The sequence below is a fragment of the Myotis brandtii genome, unplaced genomic scaffold (assembly GCF_000412655.1).
Source record: "Myotis brandtii unplaced genomic scaffold, ASM41265v1 scaffold59, whole genome shotgun sequence".
In the NCBI taxonomy this organism is placed as follows: Eukaryota; Metazoa; Chordata; class Mammalia; order Chiroptera; family Vespertilionidae; genus Myotis; species Myotis brandtii.
In genome coordinates this window covers 7509333-7528029 of record NW_005370223.1, presented here as the reverse complement: position 1 = coordinate 7528029, position 18697 = coordinate 7509333, and the positions used below count along the sequence as shown (strand labels likewise).

Below are 18697 nucleotides of genomic sequence, written 5' to 3'. Positions count from 1 at the left end.
CAAGAAGTTTAGAAATAAAAATATAAAGGGATTTTAATTAGTACAGACTTGACTCTTGAAAGAGAGTTCATCTGAATTTGTCCCTAAAGAACAACTAATCCCAAGGTTCCTACAACTAGAATTTTAGCTTCAAAAATGCACTGTGACAGCACTTGCTTGTTGAAACCCTGTGAGGCGGTACGCACGTTTATTCTAACCCACGGCGTCGGTTCCTCTCTGAAATACACATCGCTTCCCATCTTCAGAGGGGACTGTGTACCTTCTCCCAAAATGTGTCACAGCACACCCTCCATCTCAAATTGTTAAATTAAACTCTATTTCCTGTGTCAGACGAGAAGGTAGGACAGTAGTCACTGGGGGGAAACATGGGCCACCTCTATTGGTTTTTGTGGGGGCTGCATGCGCACAAGAGATGAATCTAAGCCTTGCCATTTTATGAGAATTTAGCTTGATTCTAATAGAGAAATTCTACCGAGGGTCGAATATAATCAATTTTTCAGAGTATTTTTTCATAAAAGGATTTATCCCAAGTAACATTTTATTATAGCTTATTATTATTTCCAAAGATCTTATATAAATTAAAATCTAGGGTTATAAGTGAGATATCAATTAACATAAGAATCAATTTAATGGTAATTTAAATAGCTAACTGTTACAATTTTTGCATAATGAAGTGGCCTCTGGGCTTAAAGTCCTAATCATGTCTAATTAATTTAAAGGATGTTACTTTTTATTATCAGTGAAATTTCTGACAGGTGATAAAACATTTAGGGTTGCCATCGCAAACTTTTTACATCAGCTGTGCTGTAAGCTGACAAGCCATAGATCATCCCTCTGAAAATACCTATTTGGCGGAAAAAAACACCTCAACTATCTCTCTAAAGTTATGGAACTGCTGTTTTATCCATGAAAAGGAAAGGAATTCTATTCATTAAAATAAGAAAAGAGTTGACATTTTATTTTCATGATCTCAATGGCTGTAATCAACCTTCACAGGGAATAATTGCAAATTCAGAAACTAATCTTCATAACCTCTTGGGTTTATATATTACAGATACTGCCAGAAACATGAATATACATTCTGCTGTCGATAAAACTAAATAAAGGAATAAACAAATAAATAAATCTTGATCAACTGAGGCTCAGATAGCAAATAAATCCAATAACAGATTAGGTAAAGGGCTTGCCATTTCTTTAAAATAGATCAGGTAAATGTCTACCATGAAAAGAATGCTCAGTAATGCAAAATAAAGTAGCCTCTCCACAAAGCAGCCCCTGTCTAAGCCCACCAGTCACAGAATATGATGTAAAGACCACCCCCTCCCTCCTCATTTCAGAATGGACAGCCTGACCTATACGCAGCTGGGCAACTGCTCCCCCTCCCCCCCCAGGTAGTTGTTCTTGTCAGTGGGCAGTGTCTTAGTGTCCATCGTCTGTGACCCCCACCCGCCCTGTGCCATGGACATCTGGGCCCATGCATCATCAGGTCCCCCGACCAGTGAGGATGGTGACTTCTGGCCACCGCCACCCACTTACCTGCCCTGGCGTGCTCTGTGTACAAGGATGAATTCGGGTTGTCATTTTCACTGGATTTTTATTTATGAAGATTTGACCTGTTCGCACGTCTGTCTCCCAACTACAGTAATCTCTAGTGTGTCTCTTTGTGGGGTTACTGTGTGCCCTGAGTTTTTTTGTATGGAACCACTATCCTCCAGCCCTGGCTGCGGGGCCATGAGCTGGGCCTGCGAGGCCCAGAGCTCTGTCCAAAATTCTTGGATGTGACTGGAAAAATAATAAATAAATAAAATTACATTAAAAAATAAAAGAATGCTCAGTCAGGTAAAATAAAGAAAAAATTTTCTTTGGAGACTATAGTCTATGGTCATAGAAAAAAACAAAAAAACAAACCCAAAGCATGGAGCGAGAAGCCTAAATAGATCCTCTACAGCAGATATAGGGTGACATGCAATTCAAGCAATAGTGGAACGTGGATGACTCCTGCCAGCATGACCCCAAGATCTGGACCACAGGGCTGTTCTTTTTTTTTTAATTTAAAAAAATATATATTTGTATTGATTTCAGAGGGGAAGGGAGAGGGAGAGAGAGAAGAAACATCATTTTAATTTAAAAAAATATATATTTGTATTGATTTCAGAGGGGAAGGGAGAGGGAGAGAGAGATAGAAACATCAATGATGAGAGAGAATCATTGATTGGCTGCCTCCTGCACGCCTCCTACTAGGGATTGAGCCTGCAACCCAGGCATATGCCCTTGACTGGAATCAAACCCCGAGACCCTGCAGTCCGCAGGCCTACGCTCTATCCATTGAGCCAAGCCAGGTAGGGCCACAGGGCTATTCTTAAAGGGAAAGAAAAAGAATTATTTTAGAAATCCCCAGGAAGGAATTTCTGTAAGACAAGTACAATCAAAACCCAGAGTGAGCAGTGGGTAGCTGTGATCTGCAGGTCAGTCTGCTGGGCAGCATTGGGAAGGGTGAGGGTGATGGCTGAGGGAGGAGAGATGGCGAAAGCCATGCATAGAGGCAGCATGGCCAAGCCCTTAGGGATGTGGACTTGGCCTCCATCTCTGGGACTTTTGGCAGGTTATTCCCCTTCTTTCTTTTACCAGTTTCTTGTTCTCTAAGGTGTGACTGATGATAGCATCTATTCAGGTGATTGTGAAGGGAATTCAAGAGTTAATTTGTTTAAAGGACTGTAGGTACATAGTAAGCACTTTGTACACAGTACCTATAATTCTATGCCTTACGTTAATTCATTTAGGTTAGCCCAAGAACTGGAGCTCTCAGCTTGAGACCTGTAGTGAGAATATGCTCTAAAACTATAGAGACAACAGCATTTTCTTAACCTTGGATCAAATGTGATGTCTAGATGCAGGCTAAATCGATTCTGATACCCCAAAATAATACAAGCAACTTATGATGTTAACAAGCAAAACTCCTGGATATGAAGTCACAAGGCCACTGAACTTCCACTTATTATGGTCAACTGTAAGAGATGCAAAACCAAACCAAACCAATGCCTTAGCCGGTTTGGTTGAGTGGATAGAGCATCGGCCTTCGACCTAAAGAGCCCGGGGTTTGATCCCAGTCAAGGGCACATACCTTGGTTGCAGGCTCCTCCCTGGTCAGGGCTCCTGCAGGAGGCAACCAATCGATGTGTTTCTCTCACATCAGTGTTTCTCTTTGTCGTTCCCTCTCTCCTCTACTTTCCCTAAAAATTCATGGAAAAATATCCTCAGGTGAGAATTAACAACAACAAAAAACCCCAACAGCATTGGCTTCAAAGCCATCTGAATGCCATTTTCACCACTTCTGGCTGTTTGAACTTGGGCAAGGTAGTTCACCTTTCTGATAGACAATTTCCACATCCATAAAACAGGACTGACAATACCTAGTTCAGACAGTCTTGCAGAAAAATGGAATAGATTAAATACTTAGCAGAATGTCAGACCAGCCAATTACGACATGTTAATTCCATTCCTTTTCTCTTTTCTGAACCTCAATTTTATAATCTGTAAAATGAACATGTTTATATGCAGTATAATACTATATTGGCACTGATGATTTTTCTAATTCCTCCAATGTGCTTTAAAGACTTATTGTTATGCAATTCTTTTTTAATTCTTGCCATTTCTTTGCTCTGTGGTTTTTACAGGGAGTAATATTTAATCCACAAAGTGTGTTTGTACAGCATAAGCCCGCTGTTAAACTTAAGTCATCCTGGGGGTTAGAAAATTCCAAAAAGCCACGTAAGAGGAAAAACAGTAGCAACCATAAAGGAAAATAAGGAAGAAAAGTCTTTCAGGCCTCAGTCAGATCGGGAGACAATACTTTCCTTTTTAAGAATGGAGAGGATATAAGCTTCAGAATGAAAGCCTATAAAACCTCTCCTATTACAACAGGATATATTCCCCAGGAAGAGCATGCAAAGGAAGCCATACAGAATGTTCCCACCTGAATTCCTGCAAAGTGGGGGATTTGTGAAACAGCAAGTGAAAGAACAATGAAAAACAACAACAAAACAATGTTATGTACTAGACATCTAATCAGCAGTGTCATGTGGATCAAGGTGGGAAGTTTATTCTTTGCTTTTAGAACTGGACTTTGTACAATTGCATATAAATACAATCTAGGCTGAAAAGTTTTGTAATCAACAATGGGATAGCATATGCCTAATCTGGGAGCGCATATAACTCCCTTCAGGGTCCTGCCAATTCTGCATTAATTCAGGGCTGCAGCCCTAGCCGGTTTGGCTCAGTGGATAGAGCAGGGGTGGGCAAACTTTTTGACTCGAGGGCCACAATGGGTTCTTAAACTGGACCGGAGGGCCGGAACAAAAGCATGGATGGAGTGTTTGTGTGAACTAATATAAATTCAAAGTAAACATCATTACATAAAAGGGTATGGTCTTTGTTTTTTTTTTAGTTTTATTCATTTCAAACGGGCCGGGCCGTAGTTTGCCCACGGCTGGGATAGAGCATCTGCCTGGGGATGGAAGAGTCCTGGGTTGAATTCCAGTTAAGGGCACATACCTGGTTGCAGGCTCCTCCCGGCCTGGGCCCTAGTCGGGGCTTGTGCAGGAGGCAACCAATGGATGTGTTTCTCTCACATTGATATTTTCTCTCTCTTTCCCTCTCCCACTCTCTCTAAAAATCAATGGAAAGATATCCTCGGGTGAGGAATAATAATAATAATAATAAATCAGGGCTGCAATGTTTCCCAAATGGACTGTTGGAATAGTGTCCTAAATGGGTGGCTTTCAGAAGTTGCTGCATATGAAAGTGAGCTTAGGAACTTCAAATTTTCCAATGCCCAGGCCACACTCTAGGCTGATTAACTCCAAATCTCTGGGGATGGGATCCAAGCACAAGTATTTTTTTAAGCTTTCCAGGTTATTGCTTTATGCAACTGAGTTTGAAAATCAATGTCCTAAATCAGCGGTTCTCTACCTGTGGGTCGTGACCTCTTTGGGGTCGAACGACCCTTTCACAGGGGTCGCCTAAGGCCATCGGAAAACACATATATAATTACATATTGTTTTGTGATTAATCACTATGCTTTAATTATGTTCAATTTGTAACAATGAAATTGGGGGCCACCACAACATAAGGTACTAGGGCCGTGGCATTAGGAAGGTTAAGAACCACTATTCTAAATATTTCCTTGCTTCTAATTTAGTATCCATCCCTGTGGCCCATCCTCTTCATTATCCAAGAACAATGAAACTCACCTGCAAAAAAAATCCTTTCAAAAGTTCCCCATTGCCTACGGGAAAGTTCTCAAAGTTCATTGCAGACCAATAGAATAACTTAATCTGGTTATGAAAATGTAGTTCCAGCCCCACCTGGGGGGGGGGGCGGGGGAGGGCAATAATTTGCATTTTTAATGGTCAGACCAGGTGCTGCCCATGAATCTTAAATTTGAGAACCGTGCTCTCTAGGTTAAAGGTCAAATCCTTTATCGTGGCAAAAGGGTGCTCCGTCTTTGGTCTTTGCCTAGCTTTCCAGAGCCTAGTTTGCTGAACCTCCTCCACTTTGCTCTCTTCCCAACAGCCCAGGCTCCAACGATTCCAAATTTACCTCTCACCTTGTTGCCTCCTTCGCTCGGAACATGCTTAGGTAAGTCACTTAACCATCCTGAGCCTGCCTTCTCATCTGTAAAATGGGGATCGTCATTTGCTTCACTGTGGCCGTTTGAAAACCAACTGAAATACTAGATTTGAAAATGTCTAGCTCTGGGCCTTGTCCAAAGTAAATGCTTAATATTCATTCGTTCACTAATTCCAGAACTTGTACATTCTGAGTGTCTAGGCAGAGCTGTGCTTAAAAAATGCTAAAGTATCAATTGAGGAGTGAAGGCCTGAACCCTGGGATGACAATCCTACTACAGGAGAGTCAGCATATTTGCAAAATGAAAAAAAAAAAGTGGGGGGGATGGGTTAATTTGTCATACTATTAGGATTTCACAGGCCACCCATCAAATGTACTAAAAAAAAATAATCCCTAAAAAAATGGGATGCCTGATCTTCTTAGTTCTGAGGCAGCTTATTCAAGAGTGAAGTTTTAAGAATTGAATAAATAACTGCGTATATTAAACACTGGGTTAAATTCAGACTCCGGCCGAAAGGTCCTTGCAATCTAAAGGGAACAGCATGCATAGATGGACACATGCACAAGGAGGAATTTATAAAGTTATTTCTTAAAGCTTTGTTATTTTTCACTTTATCCAATATTCTTGACTGATAAATGGAAGAAGGGGGAAAAAAGGCAAGCAGAAATTGGTTCCTGGTCCCTATGTATAGCAAATATTTACAAACACTAATTTGTAATTATGTTTATTGCTTTATATGCACCTAATAAATCACTGAGTTTCTTATTAATAATAATGATGTTGGTAATGAGAGCTGACAGTTATTGAGCATTTCGTAGGTGCTAGGCATTTAGCAAATGCTTTAGTATATGCCCTATAACATATAGAGAGAAATATTATTAGTATTTTCATTTTTTACATGAGACTAGGGAAATGAAGATAAGCTATTTAACTTGTCTAAGGTTCTTCTCTTATCCCTGCTCAAGAATGGTTCATTGCAGCTGGTGGCAGCTTGGTTTTTCCCCTTAAAAGCTGATGCATAATGAAATAAAACTTTAAAATTCTGCAGGCCCTTTTTATAGCAAGAATATGAAATTTTGTTTGTTTTGTATTTTTTCAGTGAGAAGGCCATCACCATAAAAATGGCCACAGAACTGGGAATTTTTTCAAATAAATTCATTTCAAAATATTGTGTTTATATTTACTGTTTAATCAAGATACTCTGCTGGAAAGTACAAAGTGACTATGATTTGGCATCATTAAGTAACTTAAAACTTCAATTAATGACAGAGAAATCAATGTTTATACAACCAACTTTTATACAGATGCTTCTAAGACAATTCTCTATACTACAAGGAAGAGAACAATTATTTTTCCCAGAGAAGGAATTTTTTAAATGGCATAATAACAAAGAAAACCTTGTAAAATACTACTAGAAAAGATAAAATTTTATTTTGTTTTTAAAATATTGGTATGGTTGTGTCTTGTAAAGGAGGAGAAAAAGCATTCTAGGCAGAGAACAGAACACATTAGGTTTGTTTTGATGATGCAAGAAACAAAACTAGAAACAATGGGGAGATGCTATCAGGGATCAGGAAGCCAAGGAGAATCGGGAACATCATGAGTAGCATTAAGACAGAGCTTGATGGTTTTCCCCTTGGTAGGAATATTGCAGGGAAAACTCAAACATTAGATGTTTTCTTAGACCAGATAAATTCATAATATTTGTAAACCTGCATTTATTACTGGATGTTACATAGTCAGAGGAACTAACAAAAGCCCAAACTTCCAGGGAACACCCAATTTCATGACCCTTAAACTCCTAACATAACATAGTAAACTTGAACTTCCAGATTCCCCAAGTTATCATGCTACAAAGTTACACATCAATTGTACCCTCAGGGACAGGACTTCCCTGGACTCCTTATCATCTATTTCCTTCTGCAAGAGATCCGAAAGACTGTCAACAGAAAAACTGAGAACTTTTCGCATCAAAATAAAATTGAAGCACAAAAAAACAAAAAAGAAAAGAATGATATAATCACACACTCGGTTCCCATCTGATTCTTCTAAGTTTCTATCTGATCAGTTTAAAGTTCACATTATATAAATTTAGACTCTTTTCATGGTCATGGCATATCCACTGTCCTCATGGGGAAAGTCTTTGCTTTCTTTTTTTGTTAGGCTACTTAGTAAGATGCCCGCCTTCACTTATAATTTGGGAGCTTATAATTATTAAAGACTCTAAACACTTGATTTATTATAAGGTGACTTACTGAGAATAATAAGTAGTGCATCGTTTAGCACAGTGAGGATCTTGAGTCCTTGTGCGTCTAACCTGGACTGATGCTAGAGGAGCATACGGGGAAGGTACTGACCAAGATGCCACCACCCTCCATTCCATGTCGGAATGAGTTGCAACCTCCTATAGTTCCACTCTGATTCATAATCTGAATTCCTTTTTTTTGTTGTTGTTGAAGGCATTTTAAACTATACATTTGTAGTCCAACATTTTAATTCATATTTCCCCCCACTTGTTCCAGAACTACTTGGCTTGCTCAAAGTCCCATGTGTTTATTTTTGACTTTTTGCTCATCTAAATATGGACAATTATGTATTTATACTTTACAAACAACATATCTGTATATAAACCCTATTCTAATGATTAAAATCAATAAAAACTAAATGTAATCTATAATATTTATCCCTATTTTAATTATAATTATTTAAATTTTTACACCTTATATTCTCCCTTGTGTGAGTACCATTAAGAATCAATGACCCTTCACAGGAAGAGAGAAATAGAAACATCAGTGATGAGAGAGAATCCTAGATCAGCTGCCTCCTGCATGCCCCACACGGGGGATCAAGCCTGTAACCTAGGCATGTGCCCTGACCAGTAATCTGACCGTGACTTCCTGGTTCATAGGTCAATGCTCAACCAGTGAGCCATGATGGCTGGACTACTTATTACCAAATTTAAAACTCTCTTAACTGCGAAAGGGTAGAATGGTCAATGCTCAACCACTGAGCCATGCCGGCCGGACTACTTATTACCAAATTTAGAACTCTCTTAACTGCGAAAGGGTAGAATAAAAAAAATCCTTAACCTTGTGAAGGATATTTACTAAATATTTAACTAAATTCTTATGAAATTTAAAGAAACTGTTCTCTTCCCCCTTCCTTAACATTGTACTGGAGTTTTTATTCATTCCATAAATAAGAAAAAAAAGTGACATAAAGAATGATAAACATGAATCACATTTCATCATTTTTAGATAGCATAATCACCTATGTAGAAATGCAATAAAAACTCTAGTTAAATAATTGGAAAAAAATAGAATTCATCAGGATTTCTGTATAAAATATCAATACACTGAAAATTTTTCTGTCTCAGGGCCTTCATATTTGCTGTCCTGTCTACCAGGAAGGACCTTTCTCCAAGGTATGTGAACAATTTTCTTCCTCCCCATATTTATGCTCTTTCCCCTTGTAACCATTATTTTTATTCATAGCATTTATAAATACTCACTATTGCAAGACATATTTCCCCACTGGACTGTAAGCTCATATATGGAAACTCTCAAATATTTGTATAAAAGGCACAAGGATATTATTGTGGCATTGCTTTAAATAGTAAAAACTTGGAAACAGCTTAGTTGTCCATTCAAGGCTTAACTAATAATTAAATCGTGTAATACTCATGTGTTAGAATATTATTCAATGAGAAGATAATGGTCATTAATCAACAGGGTCCTCAAGCCCATAATATTGAGTGGGGGGAAAAAACAGCATAGCATTATGTATGATATGATACTGATTACGTACATTTAAAGATATTGACACAAACAGCTCAATGGAATATATTTGTGGCAAAAGGTAACTGTGGTCTGAAGATACATGGCCCTCTGGTGAGGAGAAGGGGAGGGACTTTAGGAGAGGAGTGTTAAGGACCTCAATATTGCCTCTAATATTTTCGTTCTTAAAGATGTTCTGAATCAAACAGGACTAAATGCTAATGTGGATTCATTTTGGGTGTTATGTAGTACTAGAGGCCTGGTGCACGAAATTCGTGCAGGGATAGGGTCCCTAGGCCTGGCCGGCAAACAGGCCTATCGGTGGGGCGACCGGCAGGGTGAATGGGGCGGGGGGGAGAGGGTGGCCCGCTGACACCCGCCTTGGCTGGCTTGGGGCCTGTGGGCTGGGGGCAGCTCCTGCATTGAGCGTCTGTCCCCTGGTGGTCAGTGAGCGTCATAGCAACTGATGTTATGTAGTACTAGAGATCCGGTGCACGAAATTCCTGCAGGGATAGGGTCCCTAGGCCTGGCCGGCAAACAGGGCCGATCTGTGGGGTGACCGGCGGAGTGAATGAGGGGGGGAGAGGGTGGCCCGCTGGCACCCTCCTTGGCTGGCTTGGGGCCTGTGGGTTGGGGGCAGCTCCTGTGTTGAGTGTCTGTCCCCTGGTGGTCATTGAGCATCATAGCGACCGGTTGTTCCGCCATTCAGTCAATTTGCATATTAGGCTTTTATTATATAGGATTTTTTGTATCTGTTTGTTTGGCTTGGGGTTTGGTTTGGCAGTAGGGGTGTTTCATTGTTGTTGTTTTGTTTTTATTTGTTTGCCTTCCAAATTTAAAGAAAATAAAAAGGCAGGAGAGCAAAGGCAGAATCCTATCTCAGGAACAAGAGTAGAAAAGTATACACAAGGCAAGGAAGGTGGAGAATGGGTTTGGCAGATAAAAGTCGGTGGACACCTGCGCTAAGATTCAAATGTTCAAGAACCACTTTGAGATCATTTCTGCTACAATTACGATGCCCTTGTAATTAGTAGAATCTTATCATCTCCCATTTTATCTCAACCCATCAAAACAGGGCAGAATGAAATGGTCTGGACCCTTAACTTTTAGGAATTGATCTTGAGGCCCTAAACAGAGGGCACACTGAAAATCAAGTGCAATTACATGCACTTGATGGTTTAAAAGCTTGAGCTTTACAGCCCCAGATCCCACAGAGTGAATGTGAGGTTTGTCACGTCATGGCCGAGCGATTTCGAGATGGCTTTGCCCCCTCTAAACCTCCATTTCATCATGTAATAATTTTGCATGTGGCCCGCGGGCCGTAGTTTGAGGACCCCTGCCCTAAACAGAGGGCACACTGTGAAAATCAAGTGCAATTACATGCACTTGATGGTTGAAAAGCTTGAGCTTTATAGCCCCAGAGCCCACAGAGTGAATCTGAGGTTTGTCACATCATGGCTGAGCGATTTCGAGGTGGCTTTGCCCCCTCTAAACCTCCATTTCATCATGTGATAACAACATTAGTATTCAAGCTCATTATCATAGTATTATTATATGGAGGCAATAATAGTTTCACTTTATAGTATTGTTGTGAAAATTAAATTTGATCATGCTTTTAAAGCTTCTAACACAGTGTCCTGCTCCAAGGCAATAGCGCCAATAGAACAGCTATTGTTATTATTTCATCGTATTTAGTGAAACCATTGTCCTTTCTTCTTTCGCTATAGGAGGCTTGATTTTCATGTAATCTGAGAATGTGACCAACATTAAGCAGGAGATGTTATTGGAAATCCTTTCTGGTCACTTAAATATACCATTAATGTGTATATGCTTACTTGTGCTTGTGTGTGAGGGGTGGATTGGGATGCCTGCCCAGAATCCCTATTCCTAAGACGATCTCTTCATAATCACAAATGGGCAATCAAGCCAAAGATTGCAAAAGGAGCTGCCAGATTGTAATAAGGTGACTCCACCTCACAGCGAGGGCTGCCTGGTTGATCGAAGCAGAATAGGGCAGCGTGTGGGCAAAAAGAAAGCAGAGTGAAGCAGACACTCAGAGAACGCAGAGAGAACCCACATTAGTTGGTTTTGGGAACCTGGCCTCAATTCATGTCTTAGGTTCATTCGCATTCTTCTGCTTGAGTTATATATGATCTTCAGATTCCCCATATTAATTCATGTTTTTGCTCATATTACTCGAGCTGAGTTTTTGTTACTTATGACTCCAAAAGTTCTGGTTAATATAATGTGAGTGAAATACAAACATAGCTATTTTCCTACTTACCCATAGCTAGTATGTAAAAGGGGGATTTGACTTACAACTTAGAAAAAGCGACTGAAAAAACTACCTAACTTATTGCCAAAGCTATATTGTGCATACATCTCATTGGTTTAAAAATAATTAGCACAAATCTGAAGAAATGGGAGCTTTAGAAGATTCAGAAAATAACCAACCGAGTGAGTGAGGTGTATGTCTGTAGAGCGTCACCTCACCCAATTCTGTGTATTTAGACATCATAAAAGAACTTAGGAAATAAGACAGAGTTCTTCTAGATTGAAAAAAAAGGTAACAGAAATGACATGACTTGGCCTAAATACAGTTAAATAATACCAGGAGACAGAATGCAAATGAATATATTTTGTGTGTGGAATAGATAGGCTGCTAATTGTGTTCACTTATTATCATAGAAATGACATGTTTTCAGCTTTAGTTCTATGCCGCCACAGTTAATAATTGAAACACAAACACATGAAACAGTAATTTAGTAGCAGACTTTGTAATTACAAAAGTATAGTAAGGGTTTATTTTGTAAACATATGTGAGACTCCTTTGTACATGGTGTAATTAACACAAACATAAAAATATAAGGAATGCTTACAGAAAAACTCCACCCATATTATTACTAAAGCAATGGTCAAAATAAAAACATACAAGGCTCCATGGATCCAAAGGTTTCGCAAAGCTCATGCTTGGGACATATGAACTGGTTAAAAGGTCATGAAAATAGTATGTATGCTTTGAACTCTTTCCTTGATATTTATTTTATTTTATTAACATATTTTTATTGATTTCAGAGAGGAATGGAGAGGGAGGGAGAGATAGAAACATCAATGATGAGAGAGAGGAGAATCATTGATTGGCTGCCTCCTGAACATTCCCTACTGGGGATCGAGCCCGCAACCTGGGCATGTGCCCTTGACTGGTATCGAAACCGGGAACCTTTGGTCTGCAGGCCAACGCTCTATCCACTGAGCCAAACCAGCTAGGGCTTGATATTTATTTTAGAAATAAAAGCTACAATTCTGTATTTTGAGTTGTTTTATTATAGTGCAACCCTGGACTATTTTTTTTAGCTTTTCTGGTGGGTTGGCAGTGCAACATTGTGGCTTAAGTCAGACACTCATTTTAATTCTTAACCACAAACTATTTGATTATGGGCAAGCCTCACTGTCTACGAGGCTTGGTTTCCTCATCTATAAAGATAGGTGATTAGAAGGATTCGTTTAGATAATGTATGTCTTTAAAACCCCATTATATTGGCTCTATAGTAACTGAGACTTGGACTAAGATACAAATGTTCAAAAAGGACTATTTTATTATGAGACTAGAGGCCCGATGCATGAAATTCGTGCAAGAGTAGGCCTTCCTTCCCCTGACTGCCAGCACCAGCTTCCCTCTGGCACCCAGGATCCAGGCTTCCCTCACAGCCCGGACGTCCAGTCTAATTAACATATTATGCTTTTATTATTATAGATGTAGATGGTTCTTCTGGATACCTGTATTTGTAGGCTAGATAACTGATCACTGTAATACATTCTAGTACTTAAACCAGAAGATTTTCCTTGCCACTGTGAATTCAAATAGTTAAGGGGCATATTCCATAAAGTTTAACTCTTCTAGGCTCTTTGCTAAACATCTTATAAACCATCTCAATTAGTTTTCAAAACAACTCCATCAAATAACTATTATCCTCCCCTACTGTGTAGATGAAAGTAATAAGGCACAGTAAAGCTAGATACCTTACCATAATCAAACACAGTAACTAATGAAACTAGAACTTGAAACTAGGTGAGCCAGAAACCGAACAATTATAAAAATTGATGCTATTGTTTTTATGCTAGTTTTAGTCACATTAATAGCTTATTCATGGGCCAGACCATTCAAAAACATAAATTTATTCTCACATAAAATATGATCTGAAGTAATGATATTTGCCCTCAAACATAACAAAAGAAAGAACAGAGAACTTTTCAAGGGAATAATGGGAACTTGAAGATTAAAATTAGAAAGTAGAGCTTAGTATTTGGGTTGCCTTCTCTGTGGCCCAAAGAATGTGGGGTTCCATTTCTAAACAGCGAGCCTACATTTTCAAGTGACATAGGTCAACAGTTATGAATGCAGAGGATGAAATGTAATTTCGGTAGGGCCAGAAACTTGTTTGTCTGCCCAGCAGAGAGTTAGACTCTTTGCTGTCCCTGGGTCAGCCCACCGATCCCCCAAAGACAAGCCTCATGGCAACATATGAATCAAGGTGATGCCAGCCTGGGAACCACACGTGGGTTATCTCAGCTTGAGGACCCAGAGAAAAGGAAAACCCATCAAGAAAGGTAGATGATTTTTTAGCTAATCCAGGCAGAGCACATTATTATTTTCGACAGAGATGAATATTAGCAAAGGAATATTTGGGAAACCTGAAAACCCTTCATTTTCTTTGGTGGGCGCATGCACACATTTCAAAGCAAGAAGCACAGAAATCCCTATCTCCCAGCCTTCCATTTCCGAACACGCTCGACAAAGGGTGCACTCAGATGAAACATCAGTTAGCTCTTTCTTTCATTGGGAATGTGCTTATTAACTGTTGTTCAAATAGTTTGTAGACATAACAGCCCCAGGAGTGAATGTGGCTTTGTATTTACAAGGTAGTCATTTGTTGTTATTTATAGTTCTTTTAATTTTCACCTTTTCACATTTAAATTTTCTTCCAAAGGTTATGATTAAAATAGGCACTACTTAAGAGAGGGGAAAATTCCCTTTAATGTGCATGTTTTTCATACAGATTTTCAAGCCTCAGAAAGAATCCGGGGGGTGCCTGATTTGTTCCTTTGTCATCTTTATGGACATTTATAATTTGCTCCCTAAGAAAAACAATCATGGTATCATTATGCAAAACTAAGACACAGCTTCTCTTAGCAGAGGTCATCATTCTAAACAGATGTTCTTCCTTTCATCACTAAATTGCTCCAAATAAGAGAAGTAAAGGGAACTAACATTTATATAAAATGTTAATAGTACAAAAGTCTCTGCTGGTTAATAGATGTTCATTTTCATAAGTAATTCTTAAACTAGCAATGTGGGTATTATTATGGGTTGCTGCCTAGCAGAGTGCTTAGGGGATGGCTTTCATGTTGCACACATTTGGGTTTGCATCTGAACTTTGCCACTTGCCAGCTGTACAACCTTGAACAAGTTACTTATATTCTTTGTGTCTCAGTTTAATTTCCTTACTTTTAAAAAATAGAGAAAATATTGGTAAACAAAGACATGACAAAAGCTTACTATAAAAACGAAGTGAAAAAATCTAGGCAGAACTCTTAACCCAATGCCCTAATATCCTCATCATTACTACTCTTCTCACTTATCAGAGGAACAAACTGAGGCAGAGGAGTGTTATTTGAAACTGGGTCTCCCCGCCCCCCCCCCAAAAAAAACACCCTAATGTTCTTTGCACTGCATTGCAATAGGATAATGGTGACCGAATGAGATTTTGTGAAATTAGATAGGGAAGAACAATGTGTTTCAGATTAGAGAAGTACCTTTTACCTAAAAATTACCAGGCCAAGTACACAATAGTCTCATCTGGACATTGTTAAAAATCCTAGAAACTTATTCATATAGACATGTCTCTAAAAACACTTGATTATAAAAAAAAAAAAAAAAAGAACTGTACCACTGATGGGTATACTCTCTGAAAGAAAGCGAAGAGTCGAAGAGTCAAGGACAGAAAGAGCAGTCTTTCCTGGTGTGCCCACAGAACACCCATCTATTCTAAGGGAGAGGAAAACATCTCGTGTTTTACCAACTCAGTATCAGTCATGAAAATAGCTGATAGTAGTCCCTAGTCCTGCAATATGCCAACCTGCAAAAAAAGGAACTTAAACTTACCAATCTTTTTTAAAAAATATATTTTATTGATTTTTTACAGAGAGGAAGGGAGAGTTAGAAACACAGATGAGAGAGAAACATGGATCAGCTGCCTCCTGCACGCCCCCCACTGGGGATGTGCCCGCAACCAACGTACATGCCCCTGACCGGAATCGAACCCAGGACCCTTGAGTCCGCAGGCCGACGCTCTATCCACTGAGCCAAACCGGTCAGGGCAAGCTTACCAATCTTAATGAAGAAGCCAAATCGAGTAAAAGACAGTATCTTCCCTTATGACAGTGGTTCTCAACCTTCTGGCCCTTTAAATACAGTTCCTCATGTTGTGACCCAACCATGAAATTATTTTCGTTGCTACTTCATAACTGTAATGTTGCTACTGTTATAAATCATAATGTAAATATCTGATATGCAGGATGGTCTTAGGCGGCCCTTGTGAAAGGGTCGTTCGACCGCCAAAGGGGTCGCGACCCACAGGTTGAGAACCGCTGCCTTATGACCTGCACACAACGTATGTCAAAATAAGTTTCAGGTGCCTCTTCCTTCTGCTCTCTCAGCCATTATTAGGGCCAAATAACATGCACTGAGCAAACCTACAAAGAGACTGTTTGGAATTAGCAGCAGCATTTATGGAAAACCTGATGTTGCCTGTTTATGAATGAAGAAAAAGAAGTTTTATGTTTTAGAAATAAATACAGACATTTAAAAACCAATCACATAAAATGTCATCTGGCTATATTTCCAAATGAGAGCTCTACCAGCCCCATCATAGCTCTACCTTCAAAGTTCAACTTAGGCCCACACACACCAATAGCACCCTCTACTGTCTAGCAACAGCACTGAAGCAAATTGCTACCACTTGGCAAGGAACAATTCATTCCAAAGAGAGGCTTCAAAATAAGGCGGGCACAAGTTAAGGAGGAGAGGAGATGTGGTAGCCAACCTCCAACATGACCCTCAATGACTACTGTCTCCTGATGTTCACATCCTTGTGTAGTCTCCTCCCCCATTGTACCAAGGTTGGTCTAAGTCAGTGATCGGCAAACTGGCTCGTGAGCCACATGCGGCTCTTTGGCCCCTTGAGTGTGGCTCTTCCACAAAATACCACATGCGGGCATGCACGTACAGTTAGATTGAAACTTTATGGCCCATGCGCAGAAGTCGGTATTTTGTGGAAGAGCCACACTCAAGAGGCCAAAGAGCTGCATGAGGCTCGCGAGCCACAGTTTGCCGACCACTGGTCTAAGTGATCAATAAAACACATCAGATCTTATGGTTTGTCTTTCTAATATTGAAATATGAATGATACTGTGTCCTCCATCTCTTTTGTGAGCTCATTCATTCATTCTCTCTTCTCTCTCACTCATTTTCTCTTTCTCTTTTCTCTCCTCTCTCTCTCTCTCTCTCTCTCACTCTCTCTCTCTGTGCGTGTGTGTGTCACTTGTTCTGGGGAAAGCCATGTTGTGAGCAGCCCTATGGTGGAGCCCACATGGTGAAAGGCAGAAGCCTCATGCCAACAGCCACAAGAGTGAGCTTGGCAGGAGGTCCTCCAACCCCAGTCAAGCCTTCAGATAACTGCAGCCCCACTGACCACGTAACCACTAACTCATGGCCCCTGAGCCACGAGTACCAGGCTAAGACTCTCAGATTGCTGACCCCCAGAAACTGTGTGAGATAACAAACATTTGTCGTCTTTAAGATCAGGGATAATTTGTTACATAACAACAGATAACTAAGATAAGAAAGAGGAACAAGATGATGAAGAGATGATCTGAGGGTAATAATCAAGACTGGAGATTGTAAGAATTATTTGCTTAAGTTTCCCCTTTCATTTGTGTGTATATATGTGTGTGTGTGTGTGTGTGTGTGTGTGTGTGTGTGGTTTTTGTTTGTTTGTTTGTTTTTCACTCTGGGTTGTGCCAAGCTCCTTCGATGTTTATATTATATATTCTGATCTAAATGTTAATATTAGCACTGATTGCTTTCAAACACAGCTTTTCATTAACCTGGGGCAAGCAATTCTAAAGAATAATGATGACAGTATTATCTATCAGAGAGGAGAGATTTGAGTAGTGTGTGCACATGTTTATATATAGGTGTAGATACACATTTATACCCATACATACTGTATGCAGGGCATATGTGCATTGTGCTCTTCTCCAGCTTAGAAATGAAAAAACAAAATCAGTTTCACAAAGAAACATGAAGCCTTACAACAATTCCTCCACAGAACCCTAGCAAACTTTGAGCCCAATTAGAAATCCCTGCTTAAACATGTACTGTTTTCTCCCTGTGAAATGTATAATTCTTGAATGATTTTCATGGGGGGTAAAATAAGAGAAAATAACAAGGCTGACGAGCCATGAGAACCTGGGGCTAGAAGTCCTGAGTCTTGGGCACCAAACCCCACTCGATTACTATCACTGCAGCCCTTGGGCTAGCAGCATCCTCATGGCTCGAATGGAAAAATTAAATAACCTTAAGTCAAAGGTATATGAATTTTTATGAATGGAGAGGAAAGTGAGGCGACCATGTGGAAAATTAACAAGGAAGAAGTAAATCTCCCTTCTATCTCTGAGAGAAAATTTACCACCTATTGAGGAAAGAAATGTCCCCCCTCTCATGGTTTTCTGTGGTATAAGAAACCAGGCTCCAATCTTCAAGTCCTCATTATAGTATTTGGCTTAGGGCTTCTCCATGTGCTCAGCTATGCAAGGTCCTATGGTGGACGTATAAGAAGTATAAGGCGAGTTTCCTTCACTCAAGGAAATCCCCATCTCATTTGGAAGCCACGCCTCCAGGAAGCAATCTGAGAACATGCCAGACATTGCATCATTTATTGCCTTGATTCAATAGAAAAGGAGGACATTCTTGGAAGAGATCGGTGGTGACAGCATTCTGGAAAAGGCTAACTCTAAAAATTGAGTTGAACTTGGAAAGAGGATCTTTCGGGTTAGCACAGTTCACTCTGCCTTGCAGTCCTGCTTATGAGAGGAGAAGTCTGTGGAATGGAGAGATGGTCAAGTTCCTCATCACTTTACAGGGAGGTGTAAGAGCATCTTCTGAGTTGCCAAGCATTGTAGCTGGTGGCCCTTCACCCTGTGGCTCCCCTCATTCCTGCTTCACCTTTGT

At 39.9% G+C, this 18697-nt stretch overlaps 1 long non-coding RNA gene across 1 annotated transcript; it reads right to left on the bottom strand.

Annotated features, from left to right (window-relative positions):
* Positions 1-1492: 1492 nt before the first annotated feature.
* Positions 1493-17152, bottom strand: LOC106728307. The gene is made up of 3 exons (XR_001364587.1): positions 17142-17152; positions 4485-4486; positions 1493-1629 (listed from the first exon to the last, which is right to left on the bottom strand). It is a non-coding gene; the product is annotated as an uncharacterized LOC106728307 (long non-coding RNA).
* Positions 17153-18697: the final 1545 nt, after the last annotated feature.